The sequence below is a fragment of the Onychomys torridus genome, chromosome 12 (assembly GCF_903995425.1).
Source record: "Onychomys torridus chromosome 12, mOncTor1.1, whole genome shotgun sequence".
Lineage (NCBI taxonomy): Eukaryota > Metazoa > Chordata > Mammalia > Rodentia > Cricetidae > Onychomys > Onychomys torridus.
The window spans coordinates 29,947,727-29,954,565 of NC_050454.1; the positions used below are offsets into that span (position 1 = coordinate 29,947,727).

Consider the following 6,839-nt stretch of genomic DNA (forward strand, 5'->3'; position numbering starts at 1 on the left):
ATATATGGGGACATGCTTATAAAAAGCTAGCAAAACTAGTTGTAAGGCCAATGTCATCAAAGTAGGATGGCACAGTAGGCATCTATTAAAGGTCGGTATCTGAGATGAAAGCCAAACTTTCCAGTGTGTCTACTCCTGACTTTTCTTCTTGCATGACTCTGTCTTCCACCCTCCAATCAGATCTCTCCCTGGGACACGTCCCTTCTTACTCTACATATTCTATGGGGAGGGGATGAGGATGCTATTTCCCACGCCTAGTGCTATATTAGGAACCCACATTTTCATTGGTGATGCTCCAGTCTTCCTCACAGGTCCCTCCCAGCTAAGATCTTCCTTCTTCCTATTATGCTTCCCAGTTTCCTTTTCTTTCCTTCCTTCCTATCTTTTTTCTTTCTCTTTACTTCTTTTCTTTTCATCTCTTTCCTCCCTCCCTCTCTCTCTCTCTCCTTTCTTCCTTCCTCTCTCTTTATCTCCTTCCTTCCTGACTTTCTTTTTCTTTCCTTCCTTCCTCTCTATCTCCTTCCTTCTGTCTTTCCTTCCTTTATTTCCTTCCTTCCTTTCTTGTGGTGGTATTGTGTTCCCCAAAATATTGTGTGTTCCCTGAAATAAACATATCTGGGGTCAGAGAACAGACAGCCACTAGAACAAAGCCAAAATTGGTGGCTAGAAAATGGGAAGAGTAAGCTATAGCAGAAGTTGGGCGGTGGTGGTACACACCTTTAATCCCAGCACTTGGGAGGCAGAGAGAAGCGGATCTCTGAGTTCAAGGCCACTTTAGAAACAGCTAAGCATGGTGACCCAAGCCTTTAATCCCAGAAACACAACCTTTAATCCCAGGGAGTGGGGGCAGAAAGAGAAAAGTATATAAGGCGTGAGGACCAGGAATTAGGGGAGAAAAAAAGCATGTAGTGAGTAAAGCATTCGGCTGGTTAAGCATTCAGGCTTTCGAGCACAGTTCAGCTGAGAGCCATTGGGATGAGGATTCAGAAGCTTGCAGTCTGAGGAAACAAGACCAGCTGAGGAACTGGTGAGGTGAGAAAACTGTGGCTTGTTCTGCTTCTCTGATCTTCCAGCAATCACCCCAATAACTGGCCTTGGGTTTGATTTTATTAATAAGAACTTTTAAGTTTCCTGTTACACTATCTCTCTTTTTATCTCTTTCCTTCCTTCCTTCCTTCCTTCCTTCCTTCCTTCCTTCCTTCCTTCCTTCCTTCCTTCCTTTCGTCCTTCCTTCTTCCCTCTCTCTCTCCTTCTCCCTCTCTCTGAGACAGGATGCCTTAGTTACTGTTCTGTTACTGTGAAGAGACACCATGACCAAGCAGCTTACAACAGAAAGCATTTAACTGGAGGCTTGCTTACAGTTTAAGAGAGTTACTGCTTCATGATCATCATGGTGTGAATTGTAGCAACACACAGGCAGATGTGGCATTGAAGCAGTAGCTGAGAGCTTACATCTGATCTACAAGCACATGGAAGAAAGAGCAACACTGGGCTTTGAGGTTTCAGAGCCCACCCCAAGAGATATACCTCCTCCAACAAGATCACACCTATAACCTTTTAGTCCTTCCAATATGGTCCACCAGTTAGGAGCCAAACATAGGAGCCTATGGGGGCCGTTCTCATTCCAGCCGCCACATGAGGTTTCACAGTGTAGCCAGACCAGTCTCAGACTCACAGAGATCTACCTGGCTTTGCATCCATCCCACGTGCTGGGATTAAAAGTGTGTCTCTCACATCCGGGCCTCTAAATTTCCTTTCCTGTTTGATAATTCTGATGACCTGCCTTACTCTCAGGACTTTGGATTATACTGAAAAATTCCTTTACTATACCAAGAAATTATAAAAATGTATATATACACTTTGACCTTTCTTCATTAAAAAAAAAAGATGGGATAGAATCAATAAAACCAAACAAGTGGTGTTTTAAAAATGGTAATAAAACTGATAAACTTATTATGAGATTTATCAAGAAAAAAGGGAGAATAGAGAAATACCTACTATAAGAAACAAAAAGGTAATATTTATGTAGACCTCATATATCTAACTTCAGCAATACAATCGAGAAACTTCAACAAAGTCCTACAAAAATATATTAAAACTGACATGAGAAGTAGAAATTTTAAGTGTACTTGAAATAGAATATTTGGTAGTAAATTTTATAAAATATCTGGAAAATGCTAATTTTGCTATGGACAATAAAATAGGAAGAACATGTCCAAGCTCACTTTGTTAGACTAGTATAATTTTCATACTAAAATTTTAAGATAGATATTAACAAATAAAAAAAATTACAGGTAAAATTCACTTATGGTCATGATAGTAGAAGTTATAACAACATCAGAATCAAAGAATCTATCTATCTATCTATGTATGTAAAGTATAAAATACTGATTTAGTTAGATTTGTTCCAGAAATGTTAGTTTTAAATTATAAAATCTATATAGTCCACATTCATAGCATGAAGGTGCAAATGATATGATCAACTCAAAAATTTCAGAACAATCTTTGGTAACATATAGTGATATTGTATTAGCTGTCATTACTCCAAGACACCATCTTACAGTAGATCTTACCTAGTACAATAAATTAAAAGGAAATAAGAATTTAAGTATAAAGAAAAGTTATTCAAACATAACATAATTATGCACTTAAAAAATCTGTGTCATCAACAATTTTTTACACTTCATAAATTATTTTACTAAGTTTTTGCGTGTATTACATATTATATTTCTATATATATTAGTTAGAAAAGAGTTTACTCTACCTGTTATTAAGATTTTTTATAAAGCTACAATTATTACAATAATGTAGTGTTATCACAGGAATCAATCCATAGATCCATGTAATAGAATAATACCCACAAATGACAAACTCTACAAATGAGTCTACTTGATTTATAGTAAAGAAGGAAATATAGAGCAGTGGGAGCAAAGATCTTTTAATAAATGTTTCTGGGTCGAGTACAGATAGGTAATTATAAAGACAAAAATGGGTACTTGACCACTATATGATACCACCTAATATCAATCCCAGGTGATAGAAAATTAGACTGCTTTGAAAATAATATACCATAGTGTCTATAAATGTGAAAGCACTTAACAGTGAAGAAAAGATTTATGTAACAGAGTACTTTAAAACTGACAGCATCTATCCCTCAAAAGAATAGAGTGGGAACTTACAACATATCATCCAAATGTGTGTGTTGAGAATGTATGAAGAGCAGGGGGTGGTGGTATGTGATTTTAATACCAATACTTGGGAGGCAGAGACAGGTGGATCTCTGTGAGCTCAAGGCCAGCCAGGGGTACACAGTGAGACCCTTTGTATAAATAAATAAATAAATAAATAAATAAACAAACAAATAAATGGATATGTTATGGATTACATGAAAGGCATAAAACAAAAATTGAAATAAATGTAAGATGAAGAGAAAGAAATAGAAAAGATAAAAACAGAAAATGAGGAAAAAGCTCAAATATGCAATAGAAACAAGTAGCTATTTTAGTTTTCAAAATTTTAAGAAAGTTAAAGGATTTTAGCTTCACTGATAAATAATGAACAATATGTGTTTTAATAATAAGGTTGACATAACTATTGGAGTCTGTAAAAAGAGAATAATGATCAACAATTTGTGCCAATATATTGAAAATATAGACATTATGAATAATTCATTGGAAAAATGATTTACCAAAACTAACCCAGGAAGAAATAGAAAGCTGGAGTAGTCTTGCAATCACTGTCATCACAAAGAAAGCATTAGATACTGAGGGCTTTAGAAGGAAATTCTACCAAGAACTTAAGAAGCAGGATAGTAAAACCATTCTAACAATTTTCTTGAGGATAGAAAAATAGAAAGTAATCCAAACTCATGTTATCAGGGTAGTCTGGTCCTGAAAATAAAGCCATAAATAGATATTATGGTAGATAAGATGTAGATGTGAATTGTTTGATGTTATTTCCAAGAGGAGATGAATTTCATTTCCTCTGCAGTTTTCATTCCCAAAGCTTGCTTAATTAATTAATTAATTAATTACTTAATTAGCCATTAAAGTGTGACAGCAGTGGTACTATAACAGTTCTGGAACTGGCTTTAAAAGGAAGGGTGGGTATGCATTGGTTTCTTAGACGCTGGAGTTATTTTGTGAGAAATAAGACTTTCCTATTGTGCAGTGCATGTGGGCAAAGCCCTGAGACTGTATGGAGATGAGGGGCCCAAATGAGCCTAGCATTCCAGCCTTCCCGCCAAGACATATTTGTTTGAATTTGTCTTGGACTTCAGCCCAGTCCATTCACTAGCTGAATGCTACTCCTTGATCTCAGTTAATACCACACAGAGCTGAAAACTTTCCCAGGGAAACGCTGCTCAAAAGTCCAACTCAGAAAACTGGGAAGCATGATAAAAGATTGTTGCTTTAAGTCTCTGTGTTTGAAAGTACTTGGCGATGCAGCAGTTAAAAACTGAGACAGTTTGTGCAGCAGAGAGAACTCATTCTCCAATGCCGGGTGTGAACATAGATGCAAAATAGAGTGACACTGGCAAAAGCCAAATCCAGTGAAACACAGGCACACCCGCACACCCACCCACACAACTGAACGCATACATGCACAGAAGCCACATTCTAGCTGTCATGAATTTTCTACCCTTCGGAATAAGATTTCCTAGACATCTTATTTCTGCATGTTTTTGTAAAGTAATAAATGCCTTGCCATTACTATACAAATGATAAATGGCTTATTTATCATGGCACTGCTGCTGATTTACCTCTTCTGTGTTTATTATTCCTTGGTTATCTATGTTACAAGTACTGTATTTTATACATTTTGAAGAGCACTCTATTCTGCATTGTTGATCAATATGTCTTATCCTTTCATAAAAACACAATTGTCATCTTCTCCATTAAGAGACTCAACATGGAGCTGGGAAAATGGATCAGGTGGTAAAGCACTTACTCTGCAATCATGAAGACAGGGATTGGGTCCCAGCACCCATGTAAATATTGGACAGGCATTTCAGCCGGACTGTAATACCAGCATTCTCCCAGGAGGGGATATGACAAAGGTCAGTAGCTAAGCTAACTAGTCAGTGAGCTCTGCACTCCAGTGAGAAACCCTGCCTATTCTACAACGTAGGATGGTTTCTCTGCCTTTTAGCTATGACCAAGTAAACTAACTTCTTATCAGCTTACCATTTGATACATCCTCCATCTAGGGATAATATATTAAACCAAAGACAGTGCACATACAGCAAATGGGCACATGAAAATAGTTCTAAATGAAAATAAATCCAATATCATTATCCTTTATGAAAATGCAATTCAAGACCACCATACATGTGATCACATGCCTAGCAGAACAGCCAAATGAAAAATAGCACCAGATGCTGGTGAGACAAAGAAACTGGGTCATTTATACATCCCTGATAGCCACTCCAGAAAACTGCTTGCCATTTCTTACAGAACTGAGCATGTGATTGCTATACACCTATGGTTTATTCTCTTGGGTTATTATATAGATAAATAAAAACTTATCTTTGAAGAGAAAAATGCACAAAATATATCATGGAAAATAATGGTGGAAGACACCAAAAGTCAACCTCTGGCCTTCACACACTTGTGAACCCAGAAACATGTATGCCTCCCCCCCTTTTTTTTACACACACTACATACACATACATAAGATTGACAGTGAAAATTTTCATGTTATTCCAATAAATGTAAACAGAGCCTTTTACAAAATTCAATGCTCCATCACTACAAACTCTTACAAAAGGGTACTATGAGATGGCTCAGTGGGTAAAGATGCTTGTTACTAAGTATGTCAACCTAATTTTTATCAGGGAACTCACAATTCTCCCTGGAAAGGGAGAAATGAATCCAGCAAGCTGTCCTCTGACTTCCACATGTATTATATGCCTGCAGGCCTGTGTGTGTGTGTGTTCGCACCCATGCTTACTCACACACAGAGACTAAATGCATAATACACACACACACACACACACACACACACACACACACACACACACACATACATATATATATATATATGAAATATAATTTTAAACAGTCACCTAGAATAAAGGAGCAGAAGGGCATATTTTTTTAATCCATGAAGGATTTCTGCTCAGGATGAGCAGCAAGTCTTGTGTTTCCTGTTTTTGTGCAGTCATGATCACACTACATTTAAAACCAGGAAGACCGCTTATCATTAAGCACTGCTACTCAACATTGTGCTTCAAGTCTCATGGTAAACTACAAGAAATAAAAGTCACCAGGTGGTTTTTATAATAACAACAAGATAGGCAGAGGTTTCTAGAAACAAATCAACAAACATAGGCCAACCTATGGAAACATTTCAAATTTTTAATCAGAAGATTGTGAAGATCTGTTTAACTAGAAGATTTATCAATTCACAGAGAGAAAGACTTGGTATCACAAAGCTTTATGTTTTCCCCGAGTTCATCTTTCAAATTAGAATTTCAACAGTGGCTTCAGGGAAACTTAACAGATGATATAAAAATTCATGGGAACTGGCAAAATGTCAGAACATAGATAGACAATACATTCCTGAAGAATGAAAAAAAAAAAAAAAGGCAAGAAGAAAACTGTGGTGGGAAGACTTGGCATGTAAGCCTCTGAGATCTAAAGCTATGGTAGTTAATATATTTAATACTTATGAGAAAAAGACATGGTGATCACGGAGGCACAGTAGACAGACTCTTCAAAATATATAAAATGTGGTAATTACAGTGTTCCTCATCACCAGAATGCTAAATGTAATAGACATTGTCTGTGGCAGTTCTATTGATGATAGTCATTTATCACTTGAAAATTATTCGGAAG

The 6,839-nt window shown here is 36.7% G+C and overlaps 1 pseudogene; it reads left to right on the top strand.

The window, feature by feature from the left end:
- Positions 1 to 5,131: 5,131 nt before the first annotated feature.
- On the top strand, positions 5,132 to 5,244 carry LOC118594356 (annotated as a pseudogene).
- The last annotated feature ends 1,595 nt before the right edge of the window (positions 5,245 to 6,839 follow it).